This window comes from Aptenodytes patagonicus, chromosome 3 (assembly GCF_965638725.1).
Source record: "Aptenodytes patagonicus chromosome 3, bAptPat1.pri.cur, whole genome shotgun sequence".
NCBI classification, from domain to species: Eukaryota; Metazoa; Chordata; class Aves; order Sphenisciformes; family Spheniscidae; genus Aptenodytes; species Aptenodytes patagonicus.
In genome coordinates, this window is record NC_134951.1 from 100,932,431 (window position 1) to 100,955,847 (window position 23,417).

The 23,417-nt window shown below is 37.1% G+C and overlaps 1 protein-coding gene and 1 long non-coding RNA gene across 3 annotated transcripts in view; one reads left to right on the forward strand and one right to left on the reverse strand.

Annotated features, from left to right (window-relative positions):
* Positions 1-23,417, reverse strand: part of PRKCE (protein kinase C epsilon) — a 309,238-nt gene that overhangs the window by 173,649 nt on the left and 112,172 nt on the right. The window lies entirely within an intron of this gene.
* On the forward strand, positions 3,139-12,088 carry LOC143158457 (uncharacterized). Its single transcript, XR_012994996.1, has 4 exons — positions 3,139-3,240; positions 6,289-6,376; positions 8,227-8,375; positions 9,940-12,088. It is a non-coding gene; the product is annotated as an uncharacterized LOC143158457 (long non-coding RNA).

Here is a 23,417-nt window from a genome sequence, read left to right on the forward strand (position 1 = left end):
CTGTAGTAGGTGAGAAGTGACCTGTTACCTAGCTTCTCATTTTCTTGTTCAACATTTGATATTACTTTCTATTGAAAAGGTGACATAATTCCTCACCTTGTGATCCACTGGTTTTACAATACTTCAAACGATGCAGTGACACCAGTGTCTTTAGAAGCATTGTGCAGGCAGAATGCAACGCAAGCCTTGTACAATTTTTTTCCCCTGCAAATGCCATAATGGCTTTTCCATTATTAATGATAACTTAGAATGTTCCAAAATGTTGTAAGGTGGTTACTGGACCCATATTCTACCTAGGCCATTAACTGTTTCTCTGATTGTATCAAAATGCATCTCAATTCCCCATCTACCTCCCCACTACAATTGCTTCATCAATATTCATAAGATCCAAGAGCTTGATATTGATTACCGCATCTAATGGACTCATTATGCAAAGTCATCGTGACCTCTGAAGCAATTCTACTTTTGCGACTTATCTAGATGCTTGCTCAAAATGTTTTGAGACATTGGTACTGACGCAGGAGCAAGCAGAGCAGGACAAAACCCACCACAGCATCTTTAACTAACGATACTCTGACAGGATGGACTTTTTCCACACCTGTATGAGATGTCACGCAACACTAAAAGCTCTGTCACATTATCCCCAACTTAACAGGAGCCCTTGTTATCACAAGGCAGAAAGAAGTAGTTAATATTAACTGATCATTATTAACATTCATTATGGAAAATCAATCTGATTGTGCTATAACCTCCTGCTGCAGTCAGCTGGGTGACTCTGATATTTACATAATATTGAGTTCCTGCTAACCAAAATTATGGCTGTTACATAACATCTTTCAATGTCATGGTGATTCTGCAAACAAAATCTATTCCGTTTATCAGCACCAACATACAAAATAAACACATTTTGCAAACAGTTTCTAACGGCAAATCTTTTACTGCTTCGTATGTCCAACATTAATAGTGACAAGCATTCTTCTTTGGAAAGATAAGAACAAAACAGTACAACTACAGTGTGAATTCATCTTCTATTCTCAAAATCTAACTTTTTCTGGAAGAATGACATTCAATAAGAACTCACTTTAAAAAAAAAAAAAACACCACAAAACAACAACTCTCTCTCCTTTTCATATGTTAAGAAATCGAAAGAGTGAAAACAGAAGTTTGACAAATTCTAGAGTAGAAATTAGGAAAAATGTGTTAAACTAAAGAAATAACCCACAAGAATGAATGACCTAGAAGGGAGGCGAGTACATCATCACTTGGATTCTTAAAAATAAATAAATCTCTAACTCAGAAACTATCATCTGGATTCAAGAATAATTTAGTAAAATATTGGTACAACTGCAGCTTTTCCATTATAGTTTACTATGAAATTATTATTGGGATGTTTTCTGCTAACTACATTTGATTAAATCAAGATGGAAAAAAATTAGTACACACACTTTTTCAGGGTTGTGTCCGTCCCCCCCTTTTAAATAATTTTTTGTGGATCAACTACTGTATGTGTCAAAGTTACAATGATTGTCAGGCTGGTTCTCTTCTGCACTCTGGAATAATGTTTCTCTGTCAAAAAGTAAAGTTTTCATTCAAATTTGGATTTAATGTTGAAATATAATTTGAAGGCTCCCAAAATAATCTAAATATATTATAAATGTTACATCTATATATTTACACACAAGATTAGCACATTATTTTGTTCTTTATTGTGAGCATATGGTTAAAGACATTTAGAATATAACCACACACTGGTTTTGGACTTGTCCACTATGAGCGTGTTAAAGCAGAACAGCTTTTGATTACATTGCTTTAATCTTCTTCACTGAAAATTAATCTAACCCAAATACAAGCTTCATGCATTTCGAATAATCTAGAGATACATTTCCCCTACACACATGTAACTGAAAATTTGAATATCTTGAAAAGGTGAAACACTTTTATCAATCTGAAATCAATTCAAATGATAAGACTGAAGAAAAATTGTCAGCCGTAGTCAGAAAGTAGAAGCAATAGATTATTCTACCTGAGCACACTTAGCAAGTGCATCTATAGCTAATCTCCTTGGTTTAAAACATGACTCGTGTAGCATTCTCATCTTTAGATGGAAAATACAGCAGAACGTAGGCAGGCATCTTTTACTCAGGCTTGACTTTTGCTACGTCTGAGACTCTTCCTAAGTAAAGATGGAGCAAGATTAGAGCCATATTTGGCCTATTTTATGCAGTAGTATAGCTAGTTGCAACTATAGTTGCTTCAGAATTAGCTGAAAGGCACCTAAAAATGACACAACCCAAAATATAGTTTGCCATAAAGTCTGTAATATTTTCATTCCTCACATCGAAAGTCAATCTGCATTATGCTGCAGGATAACCTTAAAACATGGCTCCAAAAAAGTGATTGCCGAATCAGAGTAGTTCATAGGTACGCCATTCACATTTGGGCATGGCATAAAAGCCCAAATCTTATCTTCATTCAGAAATTTCTATTTTCGGAGCAATATGATCTAAAAGGACAACATTTTTCTCCAGACAGGGAACCAAAATTAAAAATTCAAAGCACATACTCTCACTCTGTTTCACAGCTGAAATATCTGCCAATTAGCAACTCTGTCAGCAAAAACTTAACATTACAAAAATTTCAAAGGTAGAACTTTAGAATTAGGAAGCAAGCATAATGAACCCAAATGATATGACTTCAAAACTCTAAACCTTCAGTTAGTATTTAGATGTATGTTTGAAGCGAGAGCACTTACACGTACGAACTGGCACCTTTGATTTACGGAACTGCAGAAATCCATTTCCCAAACGTAACTAATACAGATGTGTTTGCTATTTATCACATTAGAGTCACTATTCATACTTATATGCAAGAACAGTAACGTATATAAATGATTGAATTCCAATATCCTTATCACAGCTTAGTCCCTGGTATCACAAGCAATTATAAAGAATCTGCTGAGAGTAGGTAGAGAGTTCGTAGGTAAATCTTCAGCACATGCTCGAGGAGGGATCACAGGGAACTGAACAAATTAGCAGCTACAGACAGGGAGAGGGTGGGACCTTGTTCTTGAAGCCAGTCCAAGGGAGGAAACGGCAGACCATGACTACTTAGCATAGCTATGTGCTGCCTTCTAAATAGGGCAGCCTTGGAAGACTGCAGTCAGCCCAGGGTAAGGTGCTACTCACTCTCAAAGGATTCAGAACTTACTCTCAAAAATTAAACTTCACTACACACCAACAGGCAAGTACAGTTTATTAATTTATTTTTAAATTAATTTCCTTACTTTATTTTTTCTAAGTCCTAATTACTAGTCATTTTTTTCCCCAAGTAGTTAGGCAGGCCTATTTATTGATTATCCTTCCTACCAATACTTTCTAACATTTGAATTCAAGGCACTTCATTTACGTCATACGTTTAATTCTAAATTTAAACCTACTCTGCGTCTGCTTCTGACACTGCCATACCCTTCGGCAGAAAGGCTCCAAATGTTTGGGAAGCTGCAATGTTAAATACTGCAAAAAATGGTAGCTATATGAATAAAGTTGCCTGACTCGATTTTGCACCTGCTAAAAGGCTATCAGCCTCTCTGACATCTCTTTCAGATGCTCCATGAATACCAGCAGAATAAAACCAAGACATATATACACTCTACGAATGGTACTAATAGCAATCAAGAGAAATTACAGTATACTTCAAGTTACAGTCAAAACTGTTACTCCAGTTTGCTCCTGTCTATGACGACCGCTGTTGTGGTAGTTCTGTTTAACAATTAGGCAATCACTGATTAACCTGTAACTCATTTTTTTTCCTCCCTCTGGGAAGCCATGTAGCAGACATAAGTAACAAAGGCAACCGGTGACAAACTGAAGTCCTGTTTCACAAACCTGAACAGCCTGCAACATTAGTTCTGCATTTAGTCCCTTGCAGAGGTGCTGAACACTTGTAAAATCAAGTTCTGCAGGTTCAGTTCTAAAACCCTGCCTACAAAAGCACCACAGCAATGAGCTGCCAAGGTCAAAACTGAGCTCTGAGGGTCAGTGTAAAACCAAACAGGATCTACGGAAACTTTTCCAATGGCAACAACGTACTTTGAAAAGTTACCTACGTAGCCAAGACCTTTAATCCACCTAAAACCAGATACTGTTATTGCAAACTACCATCTACAGTCTGAATATAACAATCAAAAAATAGAACTTATAACTGTGTGACATAATATAAATTTATCCTGTTACCTTTAGTATAACAGCTTCTAGACATCAAGATCATTTGGCCCTTTCAATAAAGGAGTTGTTCATAAGAAAAAGTAAAACCTAATCAAAATATTAATGAGTCAAGTAAATTCAGATGAGGTTGGATTGTGCCGTCAGCACAATTGTGACACAATGACTCTGATAGAAAGAAATGAATTTTGCACAGATGCTTTTCAGTATACATTCAACCAATTGATTAAATTTATATTGTGACAATCCTATTAATCCCAATCTGTAAGAGTACCATAGAAACTTCATCCTATTTCAAAGTTTTTTTCATTTTTTTTGTTATCACAATATGCATGTACCAAAGTAACAAATACTGTTACAAAAAAAAGAATCAGAAATCAACTAAACTTCAAGAGGGAATGATCCAAAACCCCCTCAAGGCTGAAGGTTTAAAGAATAGATTTGGTGGTCTTCCTGGATGGATGCTCCATAGAAGAACAGACTGGTTTTGTTCCCTGCAGATGTTCTTTGACATCAGATGGACAGGTCAAAGCCCTAGCAACAGACCTGTTTCCTAAAGCTCTCAATCATCTTCTGCTAGGAATCACAAGTACAGATCAGATATTTGTATCTTATGAGATAGGATAATTTATAGAGTTTATGTGACGTCTTCAAGATAGGGGTGGTGGATCATTCAGTGTCAAAGACTGGAGTATTACACTGAACTATGTGTTCTCAGTTCAGTGAAGTATGGCAGACTCTCAGACTGTTAAGCCCCTCAGATCACAAGAGTGCTCAACAGAGGTACAAGCTTAGCTTCAGGCCACAGGCAAGAGGGCAAGCTGTCTAACCACCGGATCCATCCCTGACAGCAAAGTGATGAATCAACAGCTACATGGTGCACAGAAGGGGACTGTTACGAATAGCCTATGTGTTTAAATTACAATTGTTTTGACAGACTTGTGGTCAAAGTAATGAGCATTTTTTCAACAGCTCCTCTAAGAAAAAAGAAAAAAAAAAAGCTAGAAAAACAGCAGGTGAAATGAATGGAGATGCCCATGACAGAGAAAAGTGCTTCCATAAACCCTGGAATTACCAAAATCTGCTTTCCTACCAGTTTGAGATGAACTCTCTCTAAGCACTTCTGAACCCTCCACGAAGGTCCTCCCTTCTCCACCAAGCCATTTATTTTTCACTGAGCTTGTAGGACCATAATTATCTTTGACACTTCTCCTGCCCCATCACATTTGAAATAAGCCAACAGGTTCCCAGAAGGAACAGTATCTTCTTCATTAGGAAGGAGAGGACACAGACAGAGAAAGATGGAATAGCTTTGAAGCTGTTTCCAGGGGGAGTGTATGCTGGGGCATGGAAGAAAAACACACTAAAAGTCATGAGAGGCAACAGGCCCGAACAGCATGGACTTTCCATAGAATATTTCTTTTTCAATCAATCCTTCAAGTTTTAACAAATTGTCATTATAGTGTTTCTGAATAGCATGTACCTGAGCATGAAGTGTTTCAGATGTCCTTTATGAATTCCTATATTTAAAACAGCACCTCCCAAAAAAACCAGGAAGTTTCTGTTCTAAAGTTATTTTGTCAAAACGCAAAGCTGAGTGGAAACACTATTTACAAGAAGTTCAGTTAAAAAAGCCCCATGCTACTTAAGGAGGTTTAGTTAAGATCACTGATTTATTTATTTAGATTGACAAAAATCCTTTTGGAAAAATGGCTGGGAGAGGATAGGAAATAAGATTTTTGACAAAACTCTGCATTATTTTCAGAAGCTTCTATGCAAGATATATTTTTGTCAAAAAACTCTCATAGAAAGAAAAAAAAAATATTTCCTGTCCAGTTCTGGCATCTTGCCTTTCAGTGACCAATAATAATAGCCCAGTAAAAACAGAGCGTAACACACAGGATCCAAGTGTTTCCTCCAGATGCACCTGCAGATGTCTCTTTGCCTCGTATAAGAAAGAGTACTGTCTCTCCTGAATCTCGTCTTTGGAGGATTATAATTTGAAATAAATACATTTAGTTCCATCAACTGGATCTGATTTTCTCAGCATTTCTATTCCCTTCTATAGGTTATTCCACAAGGAAGAGCATTCTGCATGGAAATAACTGAAGACAAGAAAGTATTGTTTTATCAACAGCTCGTGTATGAAATTTAAGGTAAGCCTAACAAAATTACACATTTCTGAAACTGAAATGAAAAGAGGGATACAAATGAGAAAGCCGACTTGGACTAAACATTTAAAGGATCTGCATTTGCTGTTAAGCATGCAATAGAAATACCCTGTTATGTTTCCACTTTTACTACTGCTAAATTTCACTGTCATTGAGAATTTCTTCAGCCAAATTAAAAATGTCTTTGGCTAACACAGAAAACATTGCAACATGCTGATAATTAATATTAAGTTTCATCACAGTGATCCCTGCTGAAGATGCACAGGGGAAGGTATCAGTCAAACTACACTAGAACTTCTTGCACTGGGCTTATAAAAGTGGTTTTGGAGAGCGTGAAGAGGAAGCGTGCAGCCTTTCGGCTGCATGACTGCTCAGCTAGGGCACCTCCCGTTCCTGATTCCTGGTTTGCAGAATACTGGGAAACAACAGAAACAGAAACATGAATGGTTTGTTTAAACTAAAACATCCTCCAACAAGAAACTGTATTGGCTTATTCGGCTCAGCAAGTAGCTGAGCACTGCCGTGTTATTGCATATGAAAGGATGAGACAGAAGGTCTCTCAGTCAAACACAAGAGGGGCGTACAGCACTGGGAAACTACTGCAGTACAGAGAATCCTCATCTTCCACAAACGGTGAAACATTCTTATAACGATGACAGATACAAAGGTTTGCGTGACTACTTTGTGTTCGGCTCTAACACTGCACAGCTGTTTGTGTACAGTTGTCCAGAGAGGTGCCTCTAAAAGTAGCAGCACCAATAACATGAAATGTTGTAGACACTGAAATCAGACCGTCTGCTGCATTCCTAGTCACCGCAACAGGTTAGGCGGAGACTACAGATAAACAGAGATGTAGGTGCAAAACAATATTACTCACATTATTCTTCAGTTTCTGAAACTTCATATATACAAGAACCACACTATTCCACATCAGAAAAGTCACACTTTCTTTGTTACCTTTCTGTCTTCAGTCTATTTTATACAATCTACCAATTCTACTATCTATCATTTCTGCTTTTTCTGGAAAAGTATACCAACATCTAAGTATACTTATTCAGTATAGGGTTTACTTATGCAATACCATTTCTCAAAAAACAGGATCATACTGAAAAAAGCTAAATATAAACTTACCTAGGCACAGATCCACATGTAAACCAAATAACAGAAACTACTTGAAAATTCCACAGGCAGTTAAAATTACTAATATTACCACTTGGAATTAGAAAAATGAGTTATAACTTCTAAAGACCCTCATCCCCAAGGAATCTTTCTAAGAAACATTGGTATAAGATAGCCATTTGTAGACTTTATTAACACCTTCCTATGCATATCAAATTTATTTAACAAGTCACAAAATAGGTGGCTACAACAATATTGATGCAACCCTAATATACCCCTTCTGAGTACCTGGCAAATTAATAAGTTTCACATAGCATCTAGGGGCTCAAGTTTTATAAATTCTATGCTGTCCTATTCTTATTCACATCCAAGTTAATTTAAGCAATAACTTAACAATAATAATAAAAGTCTGTGTTTTAATATATGATGTACTTTTCTTGCATAATTTTTTTCAAAAGTCACTATAGACAGATATAAGCAAAACAAAAATGATCACGGTTGCATATGACATCATTGCTGTTCCTCAAAAGAACGTATTTCATATTGGAAGAAAGTGACAGGCTTATCTCCAGATATCAGTAGTAAACAATCACAAATAATATACCTTCTCCATTTATATTTATATGTAGTTGGCTAAAACCTGATGGTGCCATGTTTGTGAGTTTTCAAGTATCTCACCAAGAAGCTAATTTATTTATTTGGCTCCCATTAACCAGTATGTGGATTTCCTCAGCCACGCCCAACAGGAGAGAGCGTTAGTGAGTGGAGTTCCGTGCTACATTCGCTCCTTTTCCTTCTTTCGACTGACAGTGAAGAGCACTCCAAACTGCAAAAATACCACCTCATACGCGGAATCACAAATCACGTAAGATTTACCAATTGTTAGTTTAATTAGTTAGGCAAGAAATCTTGTAAGATTAGGTATATTGCATGCCTTAAAGGTAAGACACAGTGAAATTACTTTTCAAGGAATTAAATAAGTATCCAAATACAACTTTCTATGGCTAATTTCCTCTACTTGCTCAGAAATGAGCTAACAGTGGATGGAGCTCCCTTCTTAAACTATATCCGCAGGCTGATTTAAGGAAACTGAAATCCAGTAACAAAATAACACAGCGAGCAGCATGCAATTTTCTCTACCAATATGGACAGTGTTCCAGGAGAAGTTGTATCTAAAGGTCACAGAGGATTTCATTCCTCCACAGCTCAGTTCTTGTTCCATGCTGAATGTATCCGCAAGGGTGTTGTTTATAACGAAGGGGTTTTTTTGTTTGTTTTTGATGTATCCATGAGGAATTAGAGCTAGACCACCAACTGATTTCACATAGGCCACCCAAGTAGTCCTTCAATATCAAAAGCAGAAAGAGATTCCTTTTTAAAATTTTAAGATTTTTCTTTTGTCTATAGCACTGATTATAGTTTAACACAGCAAAACACCACCACAGATACAAGATTTTTACTGTAAATCAGAACAGAGGAGTCCTGCATAAAAGCAAGGACTATTTAAAGACGGGACAAACGCAGAGCCATGATGGAATCCATGCATTGCAAACAACGTTGACATCATGGTACAGTTCACCCCAGAGAGTCAGTTTTCCATGCCCTAGGCAAATGCTCAACTGCCTATTATCAGCACTATTAGTCATTACCATGACAGCAATATAGGATGAAATCAGCATCCGTTACATTGCTTAGTTACCTTAAATGCCATCCAGCCACTGAAACACAAAGGGCTGGAAAATTACTTGGAGCAATATTGCGCTTTTGCTTGTGCTAGTGCATTTTTCAATTGATGCAAACACATTAAGACAGTTAATCAATGACAAATCAAAATCCATTCTCTGTACTATTAATGAATGCAACTTTGCTTAGGTAAAAGCATTGTGTTGAAATACTTTGAACTAAACATTAACGGTGTATGAATTCTGAATAACAAGAGCAAAACAAACTCCTCCAAGGATTTTCCCTTTTAAAAGTAATTCTTCCATCATCTAAGGCAACTTCTTGTTGTTTTCTTTTATAAACATATATTATATTCTAACAATGAGTCATGGATGAATCCTAATCGTTTGAAGTTCTCTCATGAAAGGAGGTAAGCAGTAGCCCAGGAAGGACCTGCAGAATCGCCCTTCTACCTCCTTAAAAGCATACATGCTGCCTATTTCAAACATGACCGACCTCCTGAGCTTGTAAAGGATGCTTCAGCTATTTTCATAATCAACTGCTCTCTTCTTCCAAGAGTTTTCAAGTAATGCAGTGTGGAAATTGCACTGTCTGTATCTTACATTACAGTGACTGGCATAAGAGACTTGGCAAGAGGGAGCTGGTTTGATACTTCACACTAAATCTGTAATGTGGAACATTTTATAAAAAACCTAATTAGCACCCTTTCATTAAGCTGCTGCTTTTTCCCTAATTGTGTCACACAGGTGAGACACAGGATAAAGGACCTGATTTGCGACCTGTACATCAGCAATCCCCACTTGCCCTGCGTGAATAAGGATCACAGCGCTGGATCCTGAAAGGAGATTCAGTCATAATTCAATAGCTTTATAATGAATCACTTTCATGTCAGTATTATTGCATGACTTGATATCCGAAACTTGATTTTCTCAAGGAGGTCACAGGTGAAGCATACCGTGGGTTCTAATGCGTCTCTGAAGCGACAAAGTGTTATTGGAAATACTGAAAAGACTGCCTAGTGCTGATCCTATGGGAAAAAAACCTGCGCACCAGATCTTTGTCTCAGCTTTCAGCAGCAGCTGATAGGAAAGGGAAGTAGAGCAAACCAGAATCTCCACCAATCGCTTTTCCTCTAAACTGACAGAACAGTTTGATGTATTTCCTTCATTTATGTATGCAATTCAGAAATTCATATTTAGAAGTTGTTGCACTTCAGTTACAGGTTATTCAGAAGTTTTGATTTGAGAATATAATAGGGAGCACACAGCTGATAGCCCTCCTTTAGGGAACTGAACACAAGCTCCAGTGCCCAGCTCCCAGAAAGCAACTCTGCCTCCTAAGTCTGCCATAGTTAGATGGCCTAAGGCAAAAAATAAAGCACTTGCTACTAGCTGGAGGCTCTAAAGTACTGCATTGGATAAAAAAAGAAATAAAAACAGAAATACCAACGATACTAATGATATTTTCCTACAGAATCAGAAAAGCACTTTCTTGTTAACAAAAAGGATTTAAAAGGCTACCGACACAGAAGTATCCATTTGTTTTATATAGCCTTTTTCTTCACAATGCCTGACTGTCTGAGTTCAGGCTGGTAGCATGGGCATCATGAGAATTAATCTCAGCTCCAACGCGCTCCAGTCTCTTTGCAGCCCTATCTGCTTGATTCAGTTTTCCATGTATTTTATCCCTGGCAGTCCTATTTAATAGGACTTTTGTTCACACACAAAAAGAACCGTGATGTGGGGTAAATTGATGACTCGTCCAAAGTCACGAATACTTTTTTGCTGAGGCAGCTCACTGAATCCTGTATTCACTGACCAACCCACTAGCCTATAATCCTCCCAGTCTGGAGGAATGGCAGCATCTCTGCCTCAGTTCCTCCACGTAAAAACACATCTTCTAAAGATGTTGTAAAGCTTATGCAACATATAAAGTCTTCTATGATGATAAGAAATACCATATAAATGCAATTATTACCATACACAGGAAATCTCGGCTGTTTTCCATATAAAGGACATCAACAATACCAGCAGAAGGAGTAAGACCATGGTGTCAAGATTATGGTTTATATAATATTTTCATTCTAAATTATATTACCTACTGTCCTGCAACTTGTTTGTAAAACCACTTTTTTCAAGCCTCAGATGACAGATGTTGATAAAACACTGAAAACGCCTTACGTTATGTTTTGCTGCATAGTCCATTGCTGCTTAAATTTTAGAGAGCTTTCCATACTCCTTACTTGCAGAAACTCTTAGCCATCTTTTGTTTTCCCTTTTGGATTTTTATTTAGTTTTCAAATAGCTATGTCTGTGCTTTTGCCACAAGCAATATAAAAATTACCTCTAGGCCACAAGCAGAAACATGAAGTAAAAGCAAATAACCCAGTCTTAACAAAACAGTGCTCTTCTTCGGCAAGGGATTTAAATACTGAGATGTAGCCACCTCAAACTTAACAATATTAAATAAAGGAAGCGCTCATTTTGGAGGTTTGTCACTAACTGTGATGGAAACACATGATGGGCAGAAGTTGCTTAGGTTTTATTCATTCAAATGAATATCAATGTGGTGGGGGCAACCAGCTGCAAAATTAATGAGATGGGCACTGCTATTTAGGTGAAACCACAACACAGTGCAACAGGAACAGCTAGCACTGACGAGACAACTTAAAGACAACCAAATTAGTAAAATGCTATTTTGTGTACTCTAGCATCTTCCAGTTAAGCGACACAATTTATTATCCCTAGAAAGACTCCAGACAGGCACAATGATAATCTAGAATTAAAACTGTAAGTAACTTGGTCATTTCAACATAAGAAGGACACATGCTAAATCAATATAAATAAATATACCGGTACTATTACAACCATTATTGATTATTAATGTGTTTGATAAAACCATAATGGGACTACTTGTTTTTCTGATGCAACATATTGAACATGCTAACATTTTCCAGGCACTCACAAGAAGTTTTTCAGTTATAAATTATTTCTTTGAACTACAAAAATATATATATTTATGTGTGTGTATACACACACACACACACACATTTGTGTCCTTTTGACTGATGGAATCAGTTTAGTCTAAATTTTTTTCATCTTTTTCTACCTTTTCAATTGTAAAATTAATTTTGTTTTGGTAAACTGAAGGTCTTTTAACAACAGGAGAGTATCTCCTATTTATTCTGTTTTTCCTATGGATTCTGTTTATCTTCTCAAATGCAAAATGTACAAGAAGTGCTGTTTTGGATTGGCAGCTCCATGCCTCACTATTGCCATATAAAGGCAGGCTAATCTATCCCTAAAACTTGTAATAAAATACAAATATTACAATTTGCAATGATTTTTTTCCTAAGAATGAACTCTAAGTAGTAGACAGCCACAGTTTCACTGCCACACCGAAACAGTGACTTCGCCACATAGCAATTACATATTTCAGTAGCCTTTCCAAGACAAATCAAAGAGGAAAATCCACTCTGCTGTTCAACTGATTCTGCCATCTACGTAACTGCTTTTACTTATGCTAACTATAGCAAGCTTTAAAGATCTCGGCAAAGAAGGATTTACAGGAAATTACAGCTCCAAATACCGATATCCAAGCAAGAATCAGTTTTGCCAGGGCAGGGACTTCAGACTTTGGCCTGCCTGCGCTTCTGGAGATGAAGCTGGCAGGAAGTGGAAGGGGAAGCAACGCGCTTCGGGCCGGGATAAGGAGCTCAGCAGGAAGTGAGGGAAGGCAGTTACAGGCCAGTCAGCAAGATAATTAATTCAATCCAACCTTACAATAATGAAGAGAAAAAGAAGTTTGACTTTGATTTTTAGCTCCAAATTCAAACAATGCGATTAATGGTCATCTGCTCTCTTCCTCCCATTGTAACAAGGCATAAAACAAGCTTTGTTTGCTTTAGCATTCAGAGCAAGAGAAGACACTACTCGTATGCACTGGTGCCGAGAGCTGTGCATAATCAAACCCTGTACGAAGAACCACGGGACAGATTAAGGCTTTAGTGCCGACAGAGACAGATACCAGGTGGGATTTTCACAAGAACCTAAATGAGATAGGTGGCTACATCCCAGGGAAGTTAAGGAACAAAAGGAGAAAAAGCCTTGGTTCCACATTGCTTTCTGTGGACAGATATTTGCCTCAAGAGACTGTTTGCCTAATTGCCGCAACTTTTCCATTGGGTTCTCTAGAAGGAGCTACCAAGAATAGGCACTAACCAAGCAAAAAAAGAAAGATGATGTCTTTAAAAAGGAAAAAAAAAAATTCTCTTTCTTCACAATTACTGAGGTTTTGTGCCTGTTTCTTAGAAAACAACCTTCTGAAATGCTATTGATTACATAGCTACACAAAAGTAGCAGTAAATTTCTAAAAAGGATATCGGTATTAAGAACACTAAGAGAATAATTTCAAACTGGAATTACCTAATCTTTAACAGCACACTTGACATTCAGCTCATCTGTGATTAATGTATCCCAACCTATGAGTCAGTCCTCAACTGTTACTTGAGGAAGAAGGACTAGAAGGGAAAAGAAGGAAAAGATTTAGTTGGGTGCTATAAAAATAGGAAACTAGTTATAAAATTTAGATCCTACTAAATTTAACAATGCCATTATTTAACTTTATTCTGAATAATCCTTAACAGAAACTTCCATTTTCTAATTAAAAACCCCAACCGTATGTCTTCCAGGAATAAAGAGGAGAAGAATGAATAAAAAGAAAACTCAACATCAATACCAGCAAACAGAAGAAATAGATTCCAGATGTGTAAAGACAGATTCTTTTCTTAGTCTTTCTAGTATAGGTATGAAACTGGAAGGTTGGATTCCTTCCATGTTGTCTTTCAAATCTCTTACTCATGTAAAATTGTTCCAGTGGAACTGGGTTGGCCTCATTACAATCACAGAAGAAATACTGCATGCCTCGTGTTATCCAAAGTTTCTCAGACCAGAAATGCTGCAACAATTTCAGTTTCACCTGTGCTACAGCAAATCCAATCAACTGTTAAAGTCTTTTATGCAGTCCTTTGATGCTGTTAATGGTAGCAGTAGCAGTATTGCTAGAAGGAATCAGTCTTAGACTATTATGTAAATACAACCCTGAGAGATGATAGCTGTGACTTCTGCAGCATATGGTATTTGTAACTTAAAAAAGGAATTTGGTAACAAAATAATTTCATTTTGATATTTTATATGCTGAAAAGAGTTTGGACAAAGAAACAAAAAAGATGCAAGTTCTCAAATACAACTTTTACAGCCTGTATGTCTGCCATATACACAGTATATGCTTCCACTACTCTGACTATATATTAAATTAGGAATCAGGAGTCTTGTACCCTACAAAAAAATATCAACACTGCAGAGAAACCAGCATAGAATATATTGGACAGTGTTAGCTGCATCAGCTTTTCACAAGATTATTTGCAAGTGACTTCAGGATTCTTAAAGGCTTCCTTCTCCAAAGGCAGTAGCAATGAAATACTTTCCAATACTTTCCATAGGTTGTTATGTGTAGCTAAACTGGCATAGAAGAATGATGTTTGTATTTCCTACTCCGAATCTTTCAATGAGTCACAATTCTCAGTTTGTAAGGAAACAGTGTGCCCAACAACGCAAGTGATTCAGCCAGTTGGTGGCAAGAGTTCCACTGACTCCTGCTGAGGCCCAGAAAATGGGTGATAAGCCTGAAAAGAATACAGAAACATAGGCTCATGCTATTTGATAGCTCATATTCCAAGCCAGCCTTTCTGGAGCAATAAAGTTAGAAATCTGTAAGTAATGAGGACTGTGGTGCTGCAAAGAAACAGAAGCATGAACAGCTGGATCACATCCTAATATGCCAAATGGCTTTGCTATCCTAGGTATAAAGTCTGTGAGTGCACAGTCCTTCAGAGAAGACATCAAACAAGATACTACTGAGTATGTGAAGTCTTCCACCCCTTCTCCCACTCAAAAATTTAGGAAAAATACTTGAAGAACAAGATGTGATTTCATTATATAACTTACGTCACTCAAGCACAGATAAGGAAAATGCTTAATCTATCTAACAGAAGCTAAATAACTTTTTGTGATGTATATGTTCTTCTGAAACGAATGCATTCTGTGTGATACTCCAAAGCAGTATCTTAACAAAACAAGAAATGTAATTTCTGAGAGATTACATCCCACGAAGACTAAATGAAAAAGTAAAATATATCTTATACGTGTTATATATCTGACCTTCCCTAAGCATGCATAATTTATGCTCTCAAATAATGAAGACCAGGGATGACAGCCTTTTTAAAAAAAACCAAGCAAACCTATAATTAAAGATTTTTAATCTTCAAATCCTGAAAGTCATTAGTAGAGTCTTCAGCTTTTGGGTTTTGTTTTTGCTGGTTTAAGATCAATTCTGAAATCTACTACACTGTCAAACGTTGGAAGAAAAATCTATTCATTATGGTCAATCTGCCACTCTCAAATTTAAAAGTATAACTAAGAACTAATAATTCCTGCATTTGTACACAAAGGTACTATATGCAGTAAAATGTCCTGAGAAGGGATTTTGAAAAAAGACCCCAATTACAATTTAGTAACTACAGCCAGCAAAAAGAGTTTAATAATAATAATAATAGATCCTTAAAAAACAGCAAAAAATTCCCCAAACCTAAAAGTTCATTTAAAATTCTGAAACAGGGATAAATTGTATTTTAATAACTGCAAGTTATTACATCACACTGAGTGTACTTTCTACTCTTTCAATGAAGAGTAGGTAGTTAACTGAAAACAAGATATAAATCTAAATCTCAAGTCCTTTTCCCGTCTTTAATAAGCTCTTTCTCTAAAGGAAAACTTCCACTTATTAATATTAGCCTCGCAGTACAACAGGCAGACATACTCCTATTTTCCAGAGAAGTCTACTGATGCACAGAAGAATCTTTCCCACAGTCAAGATGGCAGATGTACAAATCGCTCCAGTTATGGGGTTTAACAAGACAATCCTATCCTCAAAAACATTATTAGAAAATGGATGCATCAGTGGTTCCATTGCACACGTTGGGAGCTGTAATATTATCTTGCCTAAAGTACGAAATTTGCAGTCTTTAAGTGTGTTCAGTTAATAACTATATATTTCTATCCACTCCAAAAAACTATGAACACATGAAAACTGCATGCTCTAAACCAAACATCTGCCATCATGGATATTAGCAAAATCTGCTGTACTTATGGAATGCATACAAATGCATTATAAGAAGCCTTAGAATTCTTTATAAATTTTAACTGTTTTTCTTCAGAAATACTTTAAAGCATTTGAAAGTAAATAAAAATGTATTTAGTCCACAAGCTGTTCTAACACCAAAGTAAATCAGACACTGAAACTCAAATTGCTGTAGTTTAAAAAAAAAACAAAAAAACCAAACCCCACTATTTAAATTTTACTTACTGCATTTGCAGCTAATGAGACCTTTTTGTTCATTTTTTTCCTCTGTTCAGCATGTAGTCTATGTGATTCTCACACTGACATTTACAAAACACTGAAATATTTGTGAACTCTGCTTCTGAATATAATATTAAATATAATGTTAATTGAACACATGGGGGTGCATTGCTTGTTTACTAAACAACTGAAATGCACAGGACTATTTTTGTAAAACTAAGAACTCACCCACTGAGGCAAAGCCTCAAACTTGATCTTAATATTCTGACCTCTGCATCTGTAACTTTCTTTGGATGTAAAGACAATCCCACAGTAGCCATCCGACTTTTACAAAGCCCCAAATAAAAGTCCTTGCATAGGATTACCCGGAGAACTATACTGCTAAATGGGCACTCTTTCAAAAAAGAAAACAGGATGGCTTCAGTTCTTTGTCGTACAATAGTTAAATACTGCATCATATTTTTAATAAAGGCCTGTCCTGGTTTCAGCTGGGATAGAGTTAATTTTGTTTCTAGTAGCTGTTAGTTACAGTGCTGTGTTTTGGATTTAGTATGAGAATAATGTTGATAACACACCGGTGGTTTAGTTGCTGCTAAGTAGTGCTTACACTAGGCCAGACTAGATTTTCAAGCACCACGACCAAAGTCTGAAAGCAATTACACATTCACACAGTTTCATTTTTCTGAAGTCTAAATGGGAAAAGAAGTTCTTTCTTCCTTTCTAGTTCTTTCTTGCCTTATGATATTGCTGTGCAAATGTAAACAATTACATTGCTCTGACAAGAGAGAAGTACAGCTGCTTCCAGTATTTTAGACAGAGGTGAACTGATACCCTGGGTTACTTTTATCTACTATGGAAAATGCATTAATTGCAATAGAAGATGTTTCCTTTAAATAGCACCATCCACAGCACAGCAGACTTCCAAAATGATGGGATGAAGTTAAAAAATGCTATATTAAAGATTTTTTGAAAACACAAAGTCTAATAAACAAGCAAAGCACATGCTTAGGAATTAACTGGAAAGATCCAGTTTCCTGGTACTGATTTGGGAATTATAAACAGAGAAGTAAGTAGAAAGGGCTTATTTCTCATGTTCCTTTACAACACTGTAACATAAATGAGATTTTCTATCTGTTCTATCTTGGAGGAAGGAGCCCCACTGGTGCAAACTGCAGTTATTAAAACTCCTCAGATTTACTCAGGTTGAGTATTTTGCCCTAGATTCTGATATTGCTTCACTATTTATTAACGGTTAAGTTTAGTGTCTGTTACAGAAATATACCTTAGTATAAGAAGAATCAAGGATCTATACTGCATGCAATAGCTGAAAGTCCAACATATCAGGCAGTTAGTTTGTTAAAGCCGCTACTGCAGATTAAAATCTGTATTTTACATTATTCCTGGTATCACATATAATTCACTTTTTTGGAAGAATACATTAAAGAAATATGGCAGAAATAATGAAAGCAAACTAAAAATCACAGCATGAAAAAAAGACAAAGGACTAGGCAGCGTTTAAATCAGAGTATCTATCTCAGCTTGCAATACTTTCCTTAGCATAGACCTTCTGAAAATCCAGAGAAATTATGAAAGGGCTTGATCTTCCTTTTTGGACTTGCATCTTTCTTTCTTTGAAGTTTTCTTTTAAAAACTTTAACTTGCAAGTAATACACACATGCTCTACTCAGTCATTTTTATGTCCAGAGACTGCCTTTTATAGTGGCAAAACAATTTTTACCCCAACAGGTACAAAGAGTCCATGAAAAGACTCTAGTGGAGAAAAGGAAAGAGTAAATTCTAAAAAACAGATAAAAATACCTATGGAAAATGAACTGCTCCACCTCATTATTTTAGAGGTAACTCCTACTACACACAACAACAGTTTACCAGAGTATTTCTATTCTTTCAGCCAAATTGTGTCTGCGTGAAGGAGAGGCAAGTGGTGAGAGGGGTGGTAGAAGGAGAAGCAATGTTAGCAAGTCTCACAAACCATACTGTATTCTGAGAGTACCACAAGAATTAATACAGTATTGACACTACAGATGCCTTTGCAGAGGCACTTCCAAGAATATGTTATGATTAGCGAAATCTTTAAAGAAAAAAAAAACCCCAAAACAACACAAACCCACGCTATTATAGTTTGGGATAATGACGTTCCAATGCATTCATTCTACTTTGGCATTGCAAAATCCACAGATTTAGTTAGTAATATGCCTTAAAGATCTATCACAGACTGAAGGTGTACCAAATTATGAGCACAGCTGCTGTTATAAAAATAAGAAAAAAGTTTCTGACTATGCAAGTGTAACCTGCAAAACCTGCCAACAAAGCCTCTGACCGACAGAACTACTGCCCTTTTGTGTGCAGCTCTTTTTACCTACTTCTATGGTAAAATATTTTTAGCTATGTACTTACTTCAGCTAGTAATACTCACTTGTGAAATACTGAGATTATAGTTTGCTTTAGTCTCCAACAGTATAAAGAATGGCTTACCACTGAGAGGCATAAACACACACAGATATTTAACAGTACCAAATGTCCAGTAGTAAAACAGTCCCAGAGTCCCTCTTAATGATGGCCACGTTCATTAAAGACAAGGGCTTCCCGTGAGTAGTGTTCTTTATTACTCTAACTTTAATCTCTAATTTTTGGGACACTCACTGTACTGCATAAGCATTACCTCAAAACAAAAGAGCAAGTATAAATTTTCCTGATTTACCGAATATATAATGTATTAACTTTTCTCAAATGATTTATCTTTACTGAAACTCCGTATTATGCACCACAGGTTTTTAATATTGTTCACTCTTCCTAAATGGGAAGTGCAAAAGACTGAAATTGTTTAAGATCCTGTGGCAAACGAGCACAGGTAATGGGCCTGTCTTTTTAGAACATCTGCTTATTGTTTTAATAAAGTCTAAGAGTTTGAAATTCAGGCTTTTACCTACGACAGTACTTTTCAGTTAAATGATTGATTCTTTTAAATACCTTTTAAAACATGAAAAATTATTTAACTCTACTTAATATATTACAACACTTTTATGCTTATTTTCAATGGATTCATGGAATAAATATGCAACTGCATGCAGATTTTGAGTCTCTACTAAGAACTAACTTTCGTAAATAGAATTCTGTTTCCAGCTGTACTTAAATATTTATTTTAACCTTCCAAGACTATACTCAAAAAATTGTTTTTCAGACTCCAGCTGTTTACACTACTGTAGAACTCATATTTTAAAAACAGAAGTAGATTTTTAGGCTATGTTGAAGGCAGTAAACATTTGGTTAATGATGTTCAGAAAAGACATTAACGCTCCCGAATTTTTCACAACCTCACCGGTACATGGAATGGCCAGGAACATGGCTAGACCTGTCTTTAATGTATGTATTGCCTCATCTGTTCATCCCCGAATCAATTAATCAAAATAGACTATACCAAGACTTTTTTTCTCAATGATACTAACAATAGACAGGCTTGACTATTGTTGGGGAGTGTAAGGGTGAAGAGGGAACAGATCGATTCAGAGCACACTACTGCAACAACAAAAGTGTAGAGCAAAACACTAACAAATCATAACAGAGTATAGGTTATGTATTTTATGAAGTACAACAAAACAAATATATATAAACTATAATAGTATATGTATTTTTCACATCATACCATGCTATACAATGAGCATTGGATTAATCTATGTTGTATCTTATATTATGCAACAGCTAGCCATATTCAAATGTCCAAAAATGTATTTCTATTTCAAATCTTATTACTAGTTCGTGTTTCGCTTACGTATGAAAACACCACTACAGTTTTTAATTTGAAACTTTTCTCCATTTTTCTTCAAAAAACACACTAGGCATACGCAGTAGTAAAATTAAATATGCCTATTCCAAAGACCTTGCACAATTTTGTAAGGAAAAAAAAACAACATATGGAAATCGGAGCTTTTGCTACATAAATGGAGAAGAGAGGGACAGCAGTTTGGAACATGGTATGTATATGAGTTTCATTACTTTTCTATTTCACTCTAATGCAATTTTCCTTAAACAAGTACAAACTCTTACAGTACAATACAAAGGCGCCTTTCAACCAAATCTTCTACCAGCGTCTTGCTCCCTGCGAAGCACTTGTTTTGGCAAACAGCTAGAAGCCTGCCAAGAAAAGGTCATCGATCTTTGCCTGAAAAGCTTGAGCCAGCTTTATACAGTAAGGGCTTATTACAAACACACAATGCTTACCAGATGTTCCATCAGCTAACTGGATACAATCCAAGGGATGGCTATAAATCCACTGAGGGATGTTCGTTACGAAGGCATTTGCCACACAAAGTCAAAATTACATAAGCACCCTTTGGAGAACCTCTTCACTGAGCAGTGCAGTTTAAAAGGATAATGCACCAACCGACTGAATTGTCACCAAGTACTGATTTGCGTTTGCACTGATACCTTTAAAAAGAATTTTGGGTTTAAACAGTTAGCCTGCAAGGTTCATTTTCCCAACCAAATGCCTGTGCCATTACTGAAGTCAGTGTTAACTTGCAAGAGCAAAGAACTTAATGGACTGTCACACTGTTATTTCACAGCTCCTCCTCTCAGGCTTACCAGTTATTGTCGTTCAGGTAACGACACACAGACATCTGCTTTCAGATGCCATGCCACCAACAGGTGAAATTTTGTCTCGGGAGAAACATATAATCTACCAGCCCAACAAGTAAACACGCACCAGAGTCAGATGAATTACAGGTACCTACTGACATTAACTTATTCTAACAGATTTGGGAAAACAAGAGATTTATTTAAAGTTGTTCATTTGAGATATGAAAAAGTTGTCTGGCTGAGCATCGTATCTTCAAGTTTCCATACTAGTATAAATGCAATGCTTGGGGGGGGTTGTTTTGGTTTTTTTTTAAATAAACAAACTAGGAACTCAAGATCTGGATGGGCAAAGATTTCTTCCAGTTGTAAACACAGTCATAAACCAGATTAATAGTTCCAAGAAGAGAAAGAAAGAAACCTAGAAAAAAAATTTGCATTTTTGTAATAAGCATCCACACTTCAGCACAGAGGTATTTTAAGATTAAACCAAATAAGACCCAAGAGAAAAGACATATTAGTAATAGTTTTGAGTTATCCCTCCTAAGAGGAGAAAATTAAGACATAGCAGAAGGACAAAACTTTGCAAGTCACTTTAAGCTTCTTTTCTTTCTTTGATTTTACCCTTTTTCCTCACTTGTGGTTTGAATGAGTGCTGATCTTTTGGTGCTGAAGAAATGAAAAGCTGAATGCGGAAAAAATAATCCCCCAAACCCTACCTACATAAAATCAGAGCTTCAAGGGAAATAGGTTCTCACTTGATACACTACATAATGCGTTTTGAAAACAAAGATTCTTGCTACATTTGAAGTTGGCTCACACACTACTGCTTGCTGTTGTTCTGTTAAAGCAAGGAAGGCTACAGAACGAAAACCAAAAAACTAGTGTAGTACCCTACCTTTACCCAAGCTATGAATAAAAACATGAAATTAGGCCTTTAGAAGAAGAAGAGTCCTCCTTACTGAGACTGAACAGAGCACAGCAACAAATGTGTGCCTGGTTTCCCTGATTGGATGTTTTGCTTTACACTGGGAAGGGAGAAAAGGTATACAACATGGATACTTCAAACCCTATCTGCCTTAGCATACAATATTCCTGGGAACTTTCAGGGGGAGCTGCATTTGTGAAAGAGCTCTAACTTGTAAAGTGACCCGAGTCAAGTGACTGAAGACAGAAACCATCCACTTAGCACTGCCAGTTCAGCACTGTCCTGTTCAGATAGTTTCAGATTATTTTAACTCTCAGAAAAAGCCCCAGCCTTGAGTCTAAAAATATAATGTTCATAGAATCACAGAATCATTAAGGTTGGAAAAGACCTCTAAGATCATCGAGTCCAACCACCAACCCAACACCACCATGCCCACTAAACCATGTCCCTAAGCGCCTCATCTACTCGTCTTTTAAATACCTCCAGGGATAGGGACTCCACCACTTCCCTGGGCAGCCTGTTCCAATGTTTAACCACTCTTTCAGTAAAGAAATTTTTCCTCATATCGAATCTAAACCTCCCCTGGCGCAACTTGAGGCCATTTCCTCTCGTCCTATCGCTAGTTACTTGGGAGAAGAGACCAACACCCACCTCGCTACAACCTCCTTTCAGGTAGTTGCAGAGAGCGATAAGGTCTCCCCTCAGCCTCCTTTTCTCCAGGCTAAACAACCCCAGTTCCCTCAGCCGCTCCTCATAAGACTTGTTCTCCAGACCCTTCACCAGCTTCGTTGCCCTTCTCTGGACACGCTCCAGCACCTCAATGTCCTTCTTGTAGTGAGGGGCCCAAAACTGAACACAGTATTCGAGGTGCGGCCTCACCAGGGCCGAGTACAGGGGCACGATCACTTCCCTACTCCTGCTGGCCACACTATTTCTGATACAGGCCAGGATGCCATTGGCCTTCTTGGCCGCCTGGGCACACTGCCGGCTCATGTTCAGCCGGCTGTCGACCAACACCCCCAAGTCCTTTTCCGACAGGCAGCTTTCCAGCCACTCTTCCCCAAGCCTGTAGTGCTGCATGGGGTTGTTGTGGCTGAATTGCAGGACCCGGCACTTGGCCTTGTTGAATCTCATACAATTGGTCTGGGCCCATTGATCCAGCCTGTCCAGGTCCCTCTGCAGAGCCTTCCTACCCTCGAGCAGATCAACACTCCTGCCCAACTTGGTGTCGTCTGCAAACTTACTGAGGGTGCACTCAATCCCCTCATCCAGATCATTGATAAAGATATT